This window comes from Apis cerana, linkage group LG6 (assembly GCF_029169275.1).
Source record: "Apis cerana isolate GH-2021 linkage group LG6, AcerK_1.0, whole genome shotgun sequence".
NCBI classification, from domain to species: Eukaryota; Metazoa; Arthropoda; class Insecta; order Hymenoptera; family Apidae; genus Apis; species Apis cerana.
The window spans coordinates 9,648,866-9,668,405 of NC_083857.1; the positions used below are offsets into that span (position 1 = coordinate 9,648,866).

The 19,540-nt window shown below is 41.5% G+C and overlaps 1 protein-coding gene across 8 annotated transcripts in view; it reads left to right on the plus strand.

The window, feature by feature from the left end:
- The window catches only part of LOC107993726 (transcription factor Sox-13), a 188,025-nt gene that overhangs the window by 160,336 nt on the left and 8,149 nt on the right, over nucleotides 1-19,540 (plus strand). The window lies entirely within an intron of this gene.

Below are 19,540 nucleotides of genomic sequence, written 5' to 3' on the forward strand. Positions count from 1 at the left end.
AAAAGAGGAGACGAAGGACTCGTCGAAGAGCTTCGTCGTCAATTATAAAATTTTCCACGCTTTTCCCTCTTCCCTCCTCTCGCTTCTTCCTTTTTCTCCTTTCCTCTTCACCCTTTCCCTCCAAAAAAAAAAAGAAAGAAAGAAAGAAAAGAGAGAAATAATCGTTGTATCCGCTCCTCGCGAAACAATGGAACGAAGAGTTCGTGAAAATCTGGTACAATGTATCCGTGCTTGCGCCATTACCACGCCATTTCCATTATTCCTCTTTCTCCCTCGGTGAACCAACTTTTCTTCTGCGTTTTCTTTTCTCCTCTTCCTTTTTTCTTTCTTTCTTTCTTTCTTTCTTTCTTTCTCTCCATCCGATTGAAAGGAAAAAGGTTCTCGAAGGGAATATTACGAGCCTCTGCACCGTCTCGACAGTCTTATCTAGCGCGTCCCCATACTCGCGACACGGATTGTTAACTGAATCCGGCAGCCGGCATTGTTTCAACCACCGAGAGTCCCGAGCACAACAGTGCTCCATTGTATTATATCCAGCCGCGTTCGTTCATTCAGCTTTTTCTTCCTCTTCGACGCTCGTTTTTTTTCCCCCGTTTTCGTCGTTGTTTTTTTTTTTAACAGCAGGTGGCCTGGCTCGTCGGCAAGCGGGATTCTCGGATTCAGTTTCAGGCTCGACAATTTTCCGCCCTTGTTGGGAAAAGTCTCGATACGATCGCGATTGCAGATGATTGAATTAAATTAAAATTAGCATCGAAAAGACGATCTTCTAATCTTGAAGAACTTCGGTTTTTAGAAATTTCCAAAAATTAATCCTGTCTTAAGTTTGTATATATAAATTTGAGGATTTAATTCTCAAAAGATTTTTCTCAAATTCAAGAAATAACAATCCCAAATATTAAACAAAAATACGATATTCTCCTTCGATCGATCTCGTAGAGCGACCTTGAAACGAAAATTTCCGAAAATTGAGGAGGAGTTGGCTCAACCCCTTTGATCAAGACGAAACCATTGCAGAGTGTAACGCGGCCTCTTCCTCTTTCCGTGAGTGAATGGGACCGTTGCACGCCGGATATTTTCGTGTCTGGGCATCGTTTATCGAGGATATCGGTCGGTTTCCTTGGATGATGCGGCCTGCTAGCCGCAAGTACACCGTCGTCGTGGCGGCGGCGACGGATAATGCGTGTTTCGGCCGCGGTGCCGAGAATAGTTCAAAGTAAATAGCATGCCGTGAGTGGTGCCCTCTAATCTTCTTCTTCTTTTTCTTCTTCTTCTTCTTCTCCTCCTCCTCCTCCTTCTCCTCCTTACCACGGGGGATATTCTGATTGCATTATGACCCACCACGGCCAGATACCACTTCTCCAAAGGGATATTCGAGCGGAGGCTGATGTAACGTGCTACACGCGCCGTGTACTCCGCGAGGCTACCAAGAACGATGATAGCGGAACCTGGGATGATCGTCTGTTGTGCAATGGAAACGAACCTTTACGAGATATCACGTTGTAATTTTTCGAATCGAATCGAAACGATCCGCGGATTTTTTTAAATTTCATGTTTAATATCTTTTGTGACGGTGTAGAAAGTGATGGAGTTTCTAGTTGTAATTATATCGAGCGAAAGTTATTATTTCTTACAAGTTGTATTTAATTCGTAATGATTTTACCTGTTTTTATCAACCGATATTCGTTTCATGTTTCTTTCTTTTTTTTTTTGTGCAAACGATTGTTCTTCTGTGTGAACAGTCTATGTGTTCCACTCTGAAACGGAAGATATTTTAAAGATATAATCTCTGGTATGACGAGGCTGAAAGAGTTTGGAGAGAGGAGGAGGGATGTAGTATAACGCAAATGATAAATAGGCTAATAATAAAACAGATCCATTTGCTAATGCTCTCTTTAGATCCTAGAAATTCTCTATCTAAAACTCTCTCTTTAGATCCTCACTCGTCGCTCACTGTTCCTGCCCTTAAGAACCTCGCATGTATGTTCATACAAACGTAATTTATGCGTGCTTTTAATTAACACATTGATACTCCGCGAACGAGATTCGCAAATTTTCTCTCTTCCCTTCCGTCCTCGTCTTACGTAATTATATATAATTCTTCTTATTATTAAGAGAAATTCCACATATACAATGTATTTTTACGAAAAAATACAAACTCTTGGTATTTAAAATATATTAAAAATTCACTTCGGAATAAAATTTTCGCGGCAACAACAACAAATTGAAAATTTATTCTCCGCTTCAATGGTTCCGTTAAAAACTTACGAACAGTTTCGAGTTCTTACGCGAGATTTCTAAGCCTACTTTCTAAACCTAAATTTCCAAGATGGCCGACACCCACGCCTAGTTCTCTCAAGCGGTTCTCGCAAACCTCGGAAATACTTGATTACACTCCTTTTCCATGATCGTGGAAGAAGAAACTTCTCTTCTCGAACAAAAAAAAAAAAAAGAAAAAAATTAATAAATAACTCGTTGTTTTAACACTTCTCGTTTAATAATATCCTCGCGAGGAGCGATCGTTGCCGCAAAAAAAAAAAAAATCGGATCCTGTTTGTTAATTAATGCCGGTTGTTCCAGCGCGAACAGAGAAATCCGAGTTGAATTTATCGGTTTGAGAGGAAAGAAAAATCACCATCGACGCATAGTACGGATACCTTTATTCGCCTGCTCGACCTTACAAGATCCGCGAGCAGACATTTCATACGCTCGTTGCCACGGGATATAATATATCGCGGCCGGTTGCAAGGTTAACGCGGATGCGATTAAAGTAATCGGCCGTGGAATCGATAAGGCGTGGCTTATTTAGGAAGTGATAATTGTAATATTTATGTGAGGTTGTGTTGCGGACAACACGGGTCGTTAACGTTCCCGGTTAAATATCACTTAGTTGCTAAACCAGCTCGGGCCCTCTTATCTCCGCCGATAAAATATTTCCGGAATTATTATTGATCGGGGCAAAAAGTGATATTCATATTCCGTGAAATTTGGATAAACGATGGATGAGATTTCAAATGGTCAAGCACAATTAGGGGGCAACTTATGATAAATAATAAATCGAGAGCTATTACTTATGTGCACATATATATCTCTACGATGTAGATTTTTCTTATTAAAATTCATTTACGAAAAGGAATAAATGAACTTATCTGTTCGCGTGCGGATCCATAGGAAAAATTTTCTCGTATAATAAATAAATAATAGCAGCAGAGTGGAAAGAAAGTGCGCGGACAAGTGGAAAGTTGTATAAATACAGCGTTGAAATTCATAAGCGTGATAAGCTAATCTGCTACATTGCTTTTGATTAATTATATTTCTTTTTTTTTTTATAGCCTCGAGTAGTAAAACTCATTTTCTCCCGTATCGATATATTATCAACGTTGTTCACGTTTCACGTAATTATATTAACCATATCTAATATTAAACGCTTGTACGTAATATACTTTTTTAAATAACTTTAACAGATATATCGCAAACCCACTTGTGCACCGCCGTTCCTCCTTCAGGCCGTCGGATTGGAAACACGCTGTAATCGCTACGTACAATACCTTTCTTACCTACAACGGAGTCCACTCCCCTTTCGTTCCCCCCAATTACGCGTTCCAATCGCTAGACCGCCTAGATTGGAAACACCCTGTACAAACGACAACGTTTGCAAACGTTCTAGAATGAAATGGAAGTAGGTACTGGGCGGGCATTGAGTGCGGTTATACTTGTAACTTGGACGGCGACCCCGGGGGAAACCGCGAGAGCGCGGCGCGGTAGTAAGAATTCCAGTGTGCGCGGATGTGAATGAGCCCCGCAGCTGCTACATTCCTGTGTGCCATCGCCGGGACCTGCGCCGTTTTTCTTTTATTTACGTTCCTCCTTCAATATTTTAGCCGAACGCGCGCCGCACGCACACACGCACACAGAGGGAGAGAGAGAGAGAGAGAGGGATGGAGGGAGGGAGAGAGAGAGAATGGCCGGCGTCAGATTTTTACTCGGCCCGCGTCCAAATCCTCGCTTCCTTCCTCGCCCCCTTGATGTACTCGTCGAGCAAATTTTTCGTCGGCCTCGTTCGTCGTTCGCGGAGGAACAAACACCCCCTCCCCTCGTTCGCGCTCGCGAAAGGCGGCCACGCGGTGAAACGGTGGCACCGCTAATCGTTTTAAACGCAATCGACATCTCGATATTGCTCGAATGTATTACGAAAATGTTGGCCGGCAATTTAACAGATCAGGCAATATTTGTTAAACAGCGAGGACACCGGCTGGCCAGTTCCGGCCAGGGTCGGGAGCTCTGCTTCTCCCTCCCGTTCCCTGCTCCTCCTCCTCCTCCTCCTCCTCTCGTTTTCGAATGCGGCGAAACGCTAAAATTACCTGCCGCCTCGCGGGGGGATGGACGCTCGTATGGGATGGGGGCGATTGGGGGCGTACGTCGTGGTTTGATTATGAATCGACGATTAGGATCGAGAAGCTGGGGATCGAGGAAGTGCGATGAATAATACGATGGAAACGCAAAAGTAGTTTTGGAAACGATGGTAAATTATTATCATCGATCCTGGTTGATTGAGAGGGTGAGAGGATTGTCGTGAGCAAAGTTGTAAATAAAGAATTGAGGTTAAAATTCGTTAGGTTTAAATATTACGTTTCTCGACGCGACGAAGAGAGATGAATCGGGCAACATTTAGGATTCTCTTGGACGATCCATCCCACAAATCATTGGAAGATCCCGTTGTCGCAAGAATTCGAGCGAGGCCGACATCTCGAACTCGTTAACCGAATCTCGGAGTCACATTGTGTGTCTGGGGGTGGAACGCTTGTCGCGGCTTGTATCGTAAGCCGATATGAGCCGCGTTCAGGCTGTGCGGTGCATCCGTACAGAAATATGCAATATTTATTTCGGCGCACGCGCCTCCACTCCCGCGGACGAAACGTGAGAACCGAAATAAAGATTCGCGGGACGACACGCGGGAACCGAGGTATAAACCAGAAATACGCGTGAATTGAAACTCGCATCCTGGCAGAGGGAACACCAACGGCCTTTTGCCGCGTGCTCGTTTTGGAATAGCGCTCGTTAATTGCACCTCGACCTCCTCGAATTACACTTCAATTATCTAAAAACAGGCCGATCGAGGATCCATCGAGGATTTTCTTCAATGATTTTCGACTCTTTCTTGAATTCGTGGATATTTGCTCCCTTCGAATTGAAATTTGGCGAAACGAAATTCCTCAGTTGCGCCCACTTTTATGCAGATATTTAAATTCCTTCCTTCGAACTTGGGACTTGCTCTGTACAAATACTTTCGAATTCTTTTTGTCATTAACTTGTCCACGAAATAAATTGTGGGAACGAGAAGTTAAATCACTGTCTGCCATCTAACGTGTCGTTACCAACCAATTCCTTGTTCTTTCACAGTTGTTGTCACTCAGTGACTACTTGATACTCAACGAGATTTATGAGACAAACGGTCAATGATATATCGCAAATAAGAATGTTAAGAAACGTTTCAGGCATGTGTCCTATCACGTTGTATCTTTAGCTCATTCTCAAATCGAATATCATATTTAAACTATCGATCCGTGAACACAGTATATTCTATATATATATATATATAAACCACTCGATACTATTAGATATCTCCAAGGGAAATATCCTCTCTTTGAGAGCTGTTACGTCAACTGTTATCAAACTATCGATAAAACTTAAATTTATATTAACCATCGCAATTAATAATAATAATTAAAAACTTTGATACAGAAAATTAATAAACCAGAATTCCGATATGCATCTCGATATCTTTCGGTTTGCAAAAATTCTCCTTCTCTCCTCGTTGACTTCGAGCATCGAGAAACGATCATCCGTACAATCGAGTACGTAGAACTCGCTTTAAATAAAAGCAGGAAGGGGGGGGAAAAAAAGAAACGAAAAGTAGAAAAAACGGAGGGAACGGTTGGCGCATCAATTAAGATCGCGCAGCGCGATAGAATTGAACGCAGGAGGAGCGAGACTCCGCGGCCGATTAACCGATCGCTAGGCTCAATCACTCGAAAGAAGAAGCATCCAGGCATTCCCTCGGAGCAATGTCGCATTCATGTCGGATCTACCGTACGCATAATTTCCTCTCGTTCATGGAACGCAGCCATTCCATCCGATTTTTCAACACTTCCCTCTTACGCGAATTTTTTATCCAATCGGCACAACACGACGCACGCAGAATCTAATTAAAACCGGATCGAGTTTGGATTAAATTTAATCGTAGAGATAGAAAGATGTTTTGAGAGAAAAAATATTCTCGTATCGATCTGCGCAAAAGAAAGTTAATATTATGCACTAAATTTCCATATTGAAAATCGCAGAAAACACAAAATTTCATTTCTCCATTTCTTTTCATCCGGAAGAAACTAGCCTCGCTCCATGTATACAAACCTCTCTCTCTCTCGATGAAGGAACGATAGATAATCCACGATCGTGCCTGGCCACGCACGATTCACCCCCCTCTGGGGGAGGTTCCAGTTGGAAAAAGTGGCTGGCGCATAAAGAAAATCGCGAGCATCGCGGAACGATGAATTAGAATCGCGGTTTACCAACCGAGGGATGAGGAGGGAGGGGTCCAATCGTGGCACGTGCATCCAGAGTATTATTCTCCATCCTCGAGTGGTGATTCCCCGCAGCTCTCTCTCTCTCTTTTCTCTGGCGTAGAGCTCACTCGAGCCATCGTCGGAGGAGAATTACAGGGAGAGAAAGGCGACCCGGAGAAGCGACTGTGCGGTATATCGAGGGGGTTGATGGGAGGGGTGGAGAATAATGGAAGAGGGACAGAGAGAGAGAGAGAGAGAGAGAGCAGTGGTGCCCTGTGACTTCATTCTCGCGGCCGCGTGGCCGCAACACATATAAAATTAATTAAAGTCGGCGGAACCCAAGGGGTTGTTTATTGTACCTCTCCCCTCGGCAGCAGAAGGAGAAGAAGCGGCGGCGCGGTGGGCGGCCCGCATTGTAGTGTTTTTACACCGGCCCTCTCCTTCCTTCCTTCCTCCTTTCCCTTCCCTTCCTCCTTTCTTCCCGCCATTCTTCGCCCGTTTCCTCTTCGCGCTACCTCTCAACCCCGCCGTGTGCCGCGGTGGTCGCTCAAGTGGCGAGTGCAAACCTCGCCTTGTTAGGAATTAATCACTTTCTAGGCGGCGGAGACGAGAGAGGAAACGGCATCTTCCAGCGTTGTTTTAATTGTAAGCAAATTACCGGGAATCAGACTTGTACTTAGGGGAGGAGGGAGGGTGTTAATATTTAATATTCGTGGGATGTACATGGGTACATGTACATTATAAAAGTCGATGTTAAAATTGATATCCGTTTCTCTTTTCTTTTTTCTCCCCCTTAGAATTGATTCCTCAAAAGTGTGTCTCACGAATATATTAACACTTTGTACACGCTTCGAGATAATCTCGCGTGAATACGTTTTCTCGCGTGATTCGTTTGCAATAAGTAGTACCAGGGAGACACGGTTGTACTCATGACTGGCCCACTGATTAATCTCTGGATACCGGCTGGTCGTGGTTGTTATTTGGGGAGGCGCGTACAGGCGATACGAGAGTGGAACAATCGAGTTGGATGGAACGTGTAGAATCTAAAACAGTACTGTTCGTTCTAAGCTTCGCGGCTTAAGAGGCTTCCTCTACTTTGTCTTTGTTAACGTTAGAACGCTTGGCTTTGAACGACGTCACAAGTGACCCAATCTGTAACGATTTCTGTTCCTGGGACAGCTGTTTTCAAATGCTATTCCGACGTTGGTGAGGTAAATGTGGAACGAAAGAATAAATGGCGTAATGATATACAACCGGTCGTGTAGCATTCAAATTATACCGATAGAATTTGATTCGATTTTTAAACGATGCGATTTTATTTATATATCGAGATCGAGATCGAGATTTGATCGGCCAAAACAATCTCCGTTATATATCGTATTTCCTTTTCAAATAAATATTCGATGAAGCGAATAATTTTGAAAGGAACCAAATCAATTTACCCCTAATATTTCATCTTTGTTAACGTAGCAAACAAATTTTTGGCCAATGATATGATAGAATTACGATAGAGATGACAAGTACGAATGTGACAAGGTTAATTCGTCGTTCAAGTCAACAATCTATAATTATTAGCGATTTCACGGATCATTCTGTTCTTTCCTTTCGTTCTTCCATTACTTTTAAATACAATTTAGACGAAAGCTATATATCAATGTGCCTCCTCCATCTCCTTCTTCTCCTCCTCCTCCTCTTCCGAGATAAATGAACGAGAAAGACAACAAACGAAGAATAACCAAGTAGCCAAAATAGTGTCGCGAAATATACTTCTTTATGCCCTTGGATGATTATTTTAGATTCGAAAGATTATTTTCGTCCAATTGGCTATATCACTCGAAACAGCGTATAAAACTATAAGCATAATAATTCGAACCGATGCCAAGTCATACGCGAACAATCCCCCAAAATATGCGAAATACCTTCTCGATAAATCATCAGCTCGCCGCTCAACTCATTATCCCGAACGCGAGAAAGAGAGAGAGAGAGAGAGAGAAAGAGAAAAGAAGTTCACGCGCCATCATCCTCGTTCAAGTATTTCGAGCAAATATTTTTTCACAAATCGAGGAATCAGAAGTGACGACACGCTCGCGACGAAGGAACACGCGATCCCCGACGATAGCCGTGACGACAACGAACCACGTCGCCACGTTCCCATAAACCAATCGAGGTGTCGAAGCGGGGGGTTGACGGGCAGAAGGAAGCGTGTATCGACGAAAGAAGGAATCCTCTCGAGAAGAGGCGAAACGTTGACGGGAGCAGCTAGACGGGAGATAAAGACAAAGACGAGAGAGAAAGAGAAAAAAAAGCGAGCGGCTGCCCGTTGAAAAGGGGTTGGGCGCGGAAAAGAGTATCTCTGGTAATACGCGTCTGAGATGGATCGCTGTCGAGGCGAGATGGAAGGAGAGTGGAAGGCGAGAGAGAAAAAGAGAAAGAGAAGTGAAAGAAGCGAGAGAAAAGGGATCAACGGAGGAGGATAAGCAAAAAAGGAGAGAGGAAAAAGTGGCGACGACGTGGCAGGGAAGGGGAGGAAGGAGCGATAGGACTGCTCAGTTGCTCGAAGCTGAAGGTGACGGGGTTGGTTTAGTCGCGACCCGACGTCCCCCAGTCCCAAGGGAGCCACGTTTCAACGTACGAGGATCCTTGCGGAAAGGGCACGAGAGATAAGAAGCCGAAGACAATAATCCTACTGACAGTCGGGTCATCGCTGCGGATTATTTCGGCCGACACACGCCTCCGGCTTTGAACCGTTAAGAGGAACACACGCTCTTCGATGTCCGTGCTGTCATCCGTGAGATCTTTAATGCCGTTAATGCAACTCCACATCAAACGAACATTGAACGATTCAGATCCGTGAAAAAAAAATGATAAGATAAAGGAAACGAGGATTGTCGTTTGGTTTCGTTTTAGTTTTTAAATAGGTTGATAATAACGGAAGGAAGCTTGAATTAATGTTTTTTTTTCTCGCTTCAGTTGCAATTATGTATTAATTTTGTATGTTTATGAAGATTATCTCTTGTGACAGTTTAAAAAAGAAAAAAAAAGGATGAAATTATCGTGGTTATGTGTTAAATGTATATGCTAGTTTAAAAGTTTAAATAGAATGAACATCTGATCAACAAGGATGAAATAACCAAGTGGACGAGTATTTAATTATTCCGAGCAGGATACCATGTATGAAATATTCAATATTTTATCACTGCGCTACAATTTCGCATAAGTAATCTCATTACCTCTAATGTAGACAGAAACTTTATTTACATAAAAATCTTCGACCGTATACCGGCCTGCCGGTATATTCAACAAGCTTTCCTAATAATATTTTGTTTCTATTGCTTCTCGAATTAAAATTAAATGCTTTCATCTCTAACGTATAAACTACTTATCATATAATTTCACTTAATATTAAAGTATCATTAAACGTTCGTTAATAATAGCATTGCTAAACACAATTAATCTTTCGAGAATGAAAATCTATAACTATGTAAAAGTTATCGTATTATTATGGCATAAAAGAGATCGTAACATTGTATCATAATATCATATTATTTAGTCATTGTGTTCATCGAGTACAATCTACATGGTCGATGGACACGTATTTGCACATTAAAAGATAACAAATCTAAATAAATAAATAAAATAAGACAATACCTGAATGATATTAAAAACGTTGAGTTAATGTTTTCAATCTTTATATCACTGTTCATTAAATTACGTTACGAAAAATAAGACTCGGTGGTAAAAAGTGGCACAAGCTTAACCTGCACGCAACATTCGTTACACGATAAAACGTATGTAACAAAACAAAAAATACACTCTCCACGCGAAATTTACAACTTGTAAATCTTTTCCATTGATCGCATCGTTTAACAATCCACTTCACGATCGAAAATCAAACAGAACGCTTACCTAACCTCACATCGACGTCACCCATTGTTCCACTTGAATGCACGTTTCGCGTAATGTTTACGAGTGGCCGTGCGCGCGCTGACAAACATCGTTTCGTGGTTGACGTCGATTTCGAGAGTGCGAGAACGCCACTCGAACACGGGTCCCTGTCGACCAACGATATTCGTGCCAGTTCGTGGTGGACGAGGTGGAGAACGCGTGGACAGGGAATCGTAAAAGATAAGAAAACGTGGCGTTGGACAGGGAATAAAACGGAGTACGCCAGTTTAAGGCGATGAAACCGGCACGCTTATAAAGTATTCTCGAAGCTGTTAACGTCCAACTCGGTGTTTGCGGTACACGTTGAACACACGATAACTCTATTCGCAAACGCGGTGTGGTCTGGTCGTACAGTACTTGCCATGTTATGCGGTTAAGGAGTTCTTACGAGGAGAGGTTGTGTTTCAGATGGAAACTTGTGTGAGGTTAGGTTAGGTTAGAGGTTGGATAATGGTAACTGTTAAGTTGATCCACGGCAGTGTTTCTCAATCGCTTTTGGATAATCGTTTCGATGTTTCGAACATTTGGATCTTTATTTTTATATTTTGTAAAATTTCAGTGCAATACATTGGTTGAAAAACGGTGCTAATAATCATATTTAATGCGGTTAAGAGGAATCTTATATTGAATTCGTTTCATATTATATTTTATTTGATTGTGATTGATAAATAAATCGAACAATGTTAATATTACTCGACTCGCATTTAAATAATATGGTTCTTCGTGAAAAAAAATTCGTACTTTTTTTGAAGAAATTCAACGATTCATTGATACATTCTGTCGATGAATTATGAGCTTCGTGCATGTACAGACGCCGTACATTTCCGGAAGCGTAAATATTATTTCATGCTATGCCGCCTCATTTAGTTTCCGCGTCACTAGAGAGTTCAGTTTTCGTCTAGAATAAATTGGAGAAAGATTTGCTCTATCCTTTTGAGACTGTTTTGCAAAGAGATCGTCGTGTTTATTTTTCGCGAAACGGAATAAATATTCATTATTGTTGTAAAGATATTAATATAATTATTGCAATAAGAATAACATAAACGATGAAACGAGAATTCTACGATTCCTTCGAATTCAAATATTTATCTGAAGATAAATAGTCTCATTGTCAGCACTTTATATACACTTCACTGTAAGTATTTATGACACACTGTTTCTCATAACAGAATAACGTCACTCACTTGTATTAATAATTCAACTTGTAGTCATAATACTTCTATATAATTACAATCATAAATCCATTTTTTATTATAACTTTAAATATCTATTATTTCTTCGTATTATTTGTTTAACCAATTAAAAACATAATTAATAAATAATCTGTCCAATTATACGAAATATATATGTATATAATGTATTTGACATCGTTTTGTAGTGGCTTTATGAATTATATAAAAAGAAATTCACAATACCGTACTTATGTGCAAATGAGAATTCAAGATTAAATATTGATGCAATATGCATATTGCATAAATTATTTATATACAATCAGTGAAACAGAGATCTATTAGTAATTATGAACTACCGATCTGTATTATATAGTCATGTATCATTTTTCATAATATTTGATATATTATAAGAGATTGCAGACAATCGATACTACACACATGATTCACAATGGATCTATAGATTAAAAAATATCTCTCGCGATAGAAAATTATTTATTAAAAATTATTTATCTACAATAATTCTATATAAAAATTTATATATTAAATATCAGATATTTATACAAAATCAAATGTATTTGCGTAAAGACGATTATATAAGAAAAAGAACTATTTTAAATAGCGATTTCATTCTTCAATTATCTTATGTTCCATCTACAATTTTTTTTACAGATTTTTGCACAAATGCGTAAACGTTAGTTATTACAAATTTAAAGAAAATTCGCTGGATAAATAAAATTTTTGATAAAAGGAAAGTTGAAGAAAAATTATATTATAGAGAGCAAACACTCTCGGATACGGTTACACACTTTATTCAACTGTTGCCACATTGTATCCATATCTAATCCATCCAAAAGATTCGCCTGTTCTCCAGATACACGACCACAATCGGTCAGTGGCGGCGACGCGCCAGATGAAAACGAGACAAAGTCGTCTTTGTAGACACGGTTGGTTGAAAGCCGCTCGTGTATAACGTGTACTGCACCAGTGTGAAAGACGCCTCGTGGTAAGCTCGATGCAATATTGTAGTCGATACAGTTGTGCAAAGGGAAAATTATTGATATTATCCGGTTTCGAGAAGCTGACCCCGGGAAGGTTTCGCAGCACGCCTCGTAGTGATCGGCGCAATTTGTTTATCCGCCGATGGGGAATATCAAAAGGATTAGAGGCGGCGGAATAGATAATAAACATCGGCCAATAAAGTCGCCCGAAAATATCTTTGGTTGCAGCGTATCGGCCAACGTTGGCCTACACGGGGGCCTTCTACGTGTGTGCGCCTCCACGCTCTCTGTGATCTATGATTATGGATTCCGCGATGTCGATACCAAACGTATAGCCTCTGACGCGTGCTCTCTACCGCGTTTCTTGGAACCCAAGAAGACTCGACGTTTGTAGTCGACGGAGCGACGCGTTTGCGTTTCTGCGATTCTGGTTTAAACTAAATTCTTTGTCCGTTGGATGCTGTTCCGTCAAACGTTTGGGCTTTGGGAAAATTAATCCTTCGTGACAGTTTATTGTCGATAATAGCGCCCATCTTACGTGGATACACTTTTGCACTAGAAATTGTATCATGCTTCGCTCTTTTAAAATTCCATTAAGAGTCAATCAATTACGCAAAAAGGAAAAGAAATTACAAATGCAATTCTACACGACAATCTCAATTGAATAATTTCGACGAAGTCGAAGTAAACTTGCCTTAAAAGCAAGATAAAATTCACAGAAAGGGAACGAGGCGGAAATGCAAGGAGCATCATCGAGATCAGCGAAGCCGCGTCGAAGACTCCGGCTTTCACAATTTTCCCTCGGCGAGGAGAATTCATCAGGGGTGCTCGATGCCCCGGATGGACCTTCCTGGCAATAATGCAGCGACGATCCGCGGCTCTCCTGTTCCACGGGTGGAAAAGCCCCGGCCACGAAAATACCGCTTCCGGTTGCCCTAGATTCCGCATTCACAAGTTTCATTGCAGAGGCGCGGGCCGGCAACGGGTGAAGCAGCGGGCGAATCCCGTTCAAAGCGGTCCATAATTTATGTATCTCCCCCAGGCCACCCCTGCGTGTCGTCGAATTCTGGCTTCGCTCTTTTAAAATTCCATTAAGAGTGCAGGCCAACGGCTCCTCTTTGTCGCCGCCTCTTCTTTCTCTCTGTTGGCGCACGTTTGTTTCGCGCTGCATATTTCACGAGGGAATCCGCGCGTTTCGTTCGAGTTTCGTTTTCCGCGCGTTCGATCGATTCCGGGGGACGTTTTTTTTTCGTTTTTTTTCTTTTTTTTCAAAGCGTGCATGCACCAACACCGTCTATCGCGATATAAACTCGAACAGAACGATGGACACTCTACGTGTAAACTATACGTTATGAAAATTCTCGTACATCGATATAAGGGGATATAAATGCGATGAAAAATTCCTACTTGTTTGGTATATTCGTCTTCATTCAGAGGTTAATGGAAAAAATATTACGAGCATATTGTCTAATTTATGAAAGTATTTTTAGTAGTATATAGAATATTTTTCGTGTCGAAATAATACAAAGATGTTGTAATAGCGATGGAAAATTCGAGTTTGGGGATGGAAAGTTATTATGAGTCGAAATTTTGTTTAAAAAAATTTGTATAACGCGATATTGCAAGGCACAGGTGGTACATTATTACACGTTATTCGAATTTAGTCGTACACTTTTTCCCTTCTCAAAGAGAAGGATAAACGGAGTTGAAGGAAATAAATAAAATAATATCGGTATATCGCCCGGCGGACATTGTACCTTCAATCCAGCTTTCGGTAGGCTTGTATTCAAGCCACTGTGTTGGCTGGCCCGTCGTAATTTTAGACAGTGCCACAGTGACAGTCTTTATAACGCACGTGAAGTATGAACCGCTTCCGGTGGATCTACGTCATCCCTGCTGTGCATGTCCCCTTGCACTCCAGTGGCTCCGATTCTAAATCTAGATTCAAATTTCGTGGCCTTTAGCCTTCGTCTTTCGTTACCGGCCGGCCGCGGCCGCGACGAAAGACCAAACCGCGACCGCCATACGACCACGCGTATCCCCCCCTCCCCTCATCCAACATTTATCGCCCATCCGACAAATTTTTAAACGAATCCCGTCAAGTTTTCTCCTCTCCTCAATTCCGTCCAAGAAGAGATGTTAAATTAATTCAAATTCGACGTAACACATTTATATTTACCGACCTCCTCAACTTGGGCGAAATTAAACGAATTCGTTCTCTCGCCTATCAAGTTTCAAGAATCATTGGCGAACCGAGCAAGTCGGGTAAAAGACGTCGAAAATTCTCGATTCTCGTCGATCCGAATCGAAAGGTTTTCGTCCATCTGTTATTCTATTCGGAAGAAGATCGATTCGAAAGGTCGCGATCCCTTCTCGCTCGTCGGAAGCATCGACCGCGGTGTGTTCGTCGATCGAGGGAACCGGTGGCAGAGATAACCGGCAGAAGAGCGATTATGGGGGTAGGTATGTTTCGGTAATTGCGCGGCTAAGTTTAGGCGGTGCAGTTGGCGTCAATGCGCGGATGCATATTCAGAACGGGGCTCCTCATATTCTTATGCTCACTTACTGAACCGGCGAGAGCGAGAGCCGCCTCGTGTGTGGATGTGAATGTGAATGGAACTTGCTGGCACCCCGCCTGTTTATATTTAGCCACTGTGGGCGGTATAGCTGTCATGGATACGTATCATCGGCATAACTGAACTTTGCAAATGAATAATGAAGTTCCATTGGCTGTGGTGCCGGTATGCCGATTATAGCCCCGTCCGTTAGAATGGTTCCTGAAATTGCACAGCCCGTTTATTGTCCGTCGTCGGACATTGTTCGCGTTCTCGTATCCAACCACGAGTACCACGACCAGCTCGACGAGTCTGTTAATGAACGCGGCCAGGCCAAACTTCCAGCAGAATTTATCTTTTATCCCCGAATCAAATTTAGTTAAACTCGTTCTCAATAGGAATAGTATATATATATATTCTTTTTTCTTCCCTTATATTTCCAATTTTCAACAGTTAGATCAGCAGTTAATTAATCGGTTACGTCAATTCTTGATTTCATTCGTTGATAATGAAAGTTTTACAAGTTTATTTCTAAATATAAATCGAATGTAATAGATTACGATACGAAAGAGAAAATTTTTAATTTCACATATTTCGAGATATTAATCGATCAAATTATCTCTTAAACCAAGGGTGAAAGAGGGTATTAAATACTTGGAGTGAGAGGAGTGGTTTATTTATCTTCGCTTGAAATCTTTTTTTCCAATTCCGTGTGATAATTATCGAAGTTAGATTTGAAACAGATTAGATTTCTCTCATTGTCCAACATCGATGATGACGTTCTGAATGTATCGAAAATGTTCCACGCGGAACGGGCTTTGAGTGGAAAAAAACCGATTGTCCAGACAGTTTTCTCGCGATCTCCACAATGTTGTTTTTTTACGGCGCACACAACTGGGCAATTAGTGGTAAGAATAATTAACGTTAACGAGTGCATTTCCATACAGAGGTTGTTTAATATGCGGATCCGGCCGATAGACGCGAATATCGTACCGTCGATACCAAGTGCTGCTGGCAAAACAATGAAGTCTAACACTAAACGTGCATGTGTATCCACGTACGTCGATCGATGTATTTGATATACAGGTATCTTCTTTTTTTCTTTTTTTTTTTCTTCTTTCATAGATAATTCGCAATTATTGCTGCGAGTGTAATGCCGTTTACGAACGAGCGCACGTTTTATTGTTTTCCTATTTAACGACGAAGAACCAATGATCAATGGAAATTACAAAGCATTTTTTTTTTTTTATGAGTTTCTTACGTTGACGATCCTCGACGATCTTAACGATGTTAATTTCAATTCCAGCGTGGAACGGTCCCATTGTGTGAAAAGTATGGAAGATTAATAAAAGAAGGGGAAAAAAAATGAAAACTTTTTAGAGATTCATCAAGGAAAGATTATATGTTCATTAAGCATTCATCAAGGAGCAAGAATGCGAATAGTGATATTTCACGATCGTTCCACCAGTTTTTCACGGTATGGGTATTTTTGGAGTTGCACGCCCTTATGAAGTGGCCCAGCTCGGTTCATTCAAGAACCGTGCCCGAGAAAACTGGTGACTCGTCTTTCAAGCTTTAACAAATAACCGGTATCGTTCAACGCGTTCGTGTTCGCGCGGCGAATAAATCTACTAATTTCCGTGCCTTGCATTCCCCCTCCCCCCACATTTTTGTCCACATTTTACAATATTTCATAATTTATCGTTAAATCGAGAATGATTCGATTTATTTTCATTTCTTTTTTCCTCTTTGCAAACGTTCACGAATCCCCCTCCAAATCCTTCGATATCTCCGAATGAAAATGTCAAAAATTCATCAGATTGAAACGTTGGAAAAGAGAAAAAAGAAAAATCCATATCCAACCGAACGTTCAACCATCCATTATAAATAACCCGACCGAAATTACCGCGTTAAATTCTTTTCTTCTCCCCGCGACATGAATCATCAGGTTCTCCCGAAAAAAGTCGGAAAGTCACATGGTAACGTTCTCTGAAGGAAAGGCAAACATCGAAGCTCTTCTCTTCTTCTTCTTCTTCTTCTTCTTCTCTCCCCCTTATATCCAAGGGAATATAAAAAAAGGAAAACGGTTTAGGCGAGCGGTTTATCCTCGCGTGTGTCCTCCGCGTGATCGTAAATCACGGGCCGCGATCTTGCACAATCCGCATCGAGGATTAATAATCGCTCGTCGAAAGGCAAGCGGATAGAGAGAAATAGGAGAAAACGAAGGGAGAGACGGCGGGGTGGGCGCGCGCCTAATATCGTGCATATGTGACGTTTCAGCTGGTGCCCAGGCTGGATGAATAAACGTCTTCCTTATCGTCCAAAATAGACTTTAAACTTCAAGCATATCTGGACCAAAGCCAGGTCGTAGAGGAAAATACAATGATATTAACCACGTTGAATTGTTACACTACTGGTTACTATACGGGAGAGAGGCTCCGCGCTGAAAACCTGTCCTCTCCCTCCCCCCCTCTCGTTGAATTAATAGCGCCACCTAGCGGCGTCTTGACTAATGGACGCCGCTGGAAAAGAAATAATTCCATCCGGTCACCTTAACCCCTGCCACCACGGAGGGGCGTGTATTTCCGTCCTACATACGCGGGAGAAAAGGGTCAACGTGTAAGAGTAAGGCCGGTTTCTGATCCTTGAAAACCATCCAGAGACGATTGGTGCACTCTTTATGGAGAACAACGTAGAAGATTCCATGTTCTCTTTGCCTAAATTTGTGACAGGATACGAATATCAAGAGTGAAGGATCGTCCGAGTCTCTCTGTTAAGATATCTTTCTCACATTGAAAAGAAAAAAAGTTGGCTTATTTTAAAACGATCTTTTTTAAAATCAGAGTGTACAAAGATTTAAAAATAGTCTCCTTTTTTTTCGAATCCTCGCAGAAATGGCAATGAAACTTTCCGCGAAACTCGAGGAAAACGACGAACCAGTCGTATTTGTAAGATAACGGCGGAACAATCGAAAACATCGATTACAAGATCGCTCGTTATACGTGTTTTCACGCGCATTCAATGCAAATCGGCGGAACAATGCGTCGAAACGAATCGTCGCGGCGGCGAGCATCAGGGACGCGCGAAAAAAAAAGGAAAAGGAAAGAGAAATAAAGAAAAAAAAGAAAGATCCACCAAGCGTGGATACGTTACGCTCGCGAGCGGGATTAATAACGCGCATAATACATTTTGAGATTTTCAACGCGTTCCGCACTATCTGCGTTGCATAAGCGCAGTCGGAAGTTTCGCGAGAAATAAACCGTGAATATCGCTCGGCTCGAAAAACTGTTCGATCGAATCGGCCAGACGGCCCAGACATCTAACGATCATCCGTGGCTGGCCGGCCAGGTTTATTAGCGATTTAATTACACGAAAAAGAGCCACAGTGGTTAAGGATCCCGTGGTTAAAAGAGAGATTCAAGACGTTGAAAGAGATACCTGTTACGTGTTATCACGACGCTTGCTGCCAATAACGTTCCCTTCTTCTTTTTTTTTCCCTGTCGCGCTCTCCTTGCTCGATTGGGCTCGCTCTGAGCTCCAGCTTCCGTTTCACGCGGCCGATAACCGGCAATTAAAGTTGCTATCACGCCCGATCTTTTATTACGTTTTCTGGGAAAGCTCGGTGTTGAACTGAACTGGTTCTAGTCGCGTCGTTCGAATGCTTGGGCGAAGAGAAAAAAAGAAAAAAAAGGTGTTGGAGTCACGATTGGAAAACGTGAATGTGTGAAGCGTAGAAGGTATTCGATATTCTATCTGGTAGAGTAATGATAGATGAAGATTCGATAACGTAACGAGATTAAATTATAGTTTAGATATATATATATATATGTATATATGAAATGTCGAGGAGTTTAGGCGAGCGCGTAAAATATTATATCGGCTGTTACAGAAAGGAAATTATACGGTTATTAATAATTAAGCGACCCTCGCCGTCTTGTCAACGAGAGAATATTTATATCAAGAAAAATCTTGATGTTTCTTCTATAATTTGTGTTTGCTAGTTTAGAGATTATGTCTGTTTAAACCGTTCTTAAATCTTGCGATATACGTATGTTTCTCGATACTATAATATAATATCGGGCTCTTCGTATCTTTATCATTCGTTTTTGTATTCTTTTTTTTATTATATATATGGAAGGAAAAAGTGACGGAGTTCGTACACGCTTCTTCAATTAGCGGTTTCCCTGGAAGCTGTAAAATCCTGGAAGAAATGGGTTCGTAAATGGGAATGTAAATTTGATATATTTTAAGATCCAGCTAACGTTACATATTTTTTCGCGATAATGATATAATCATAGCTTCGGATATTT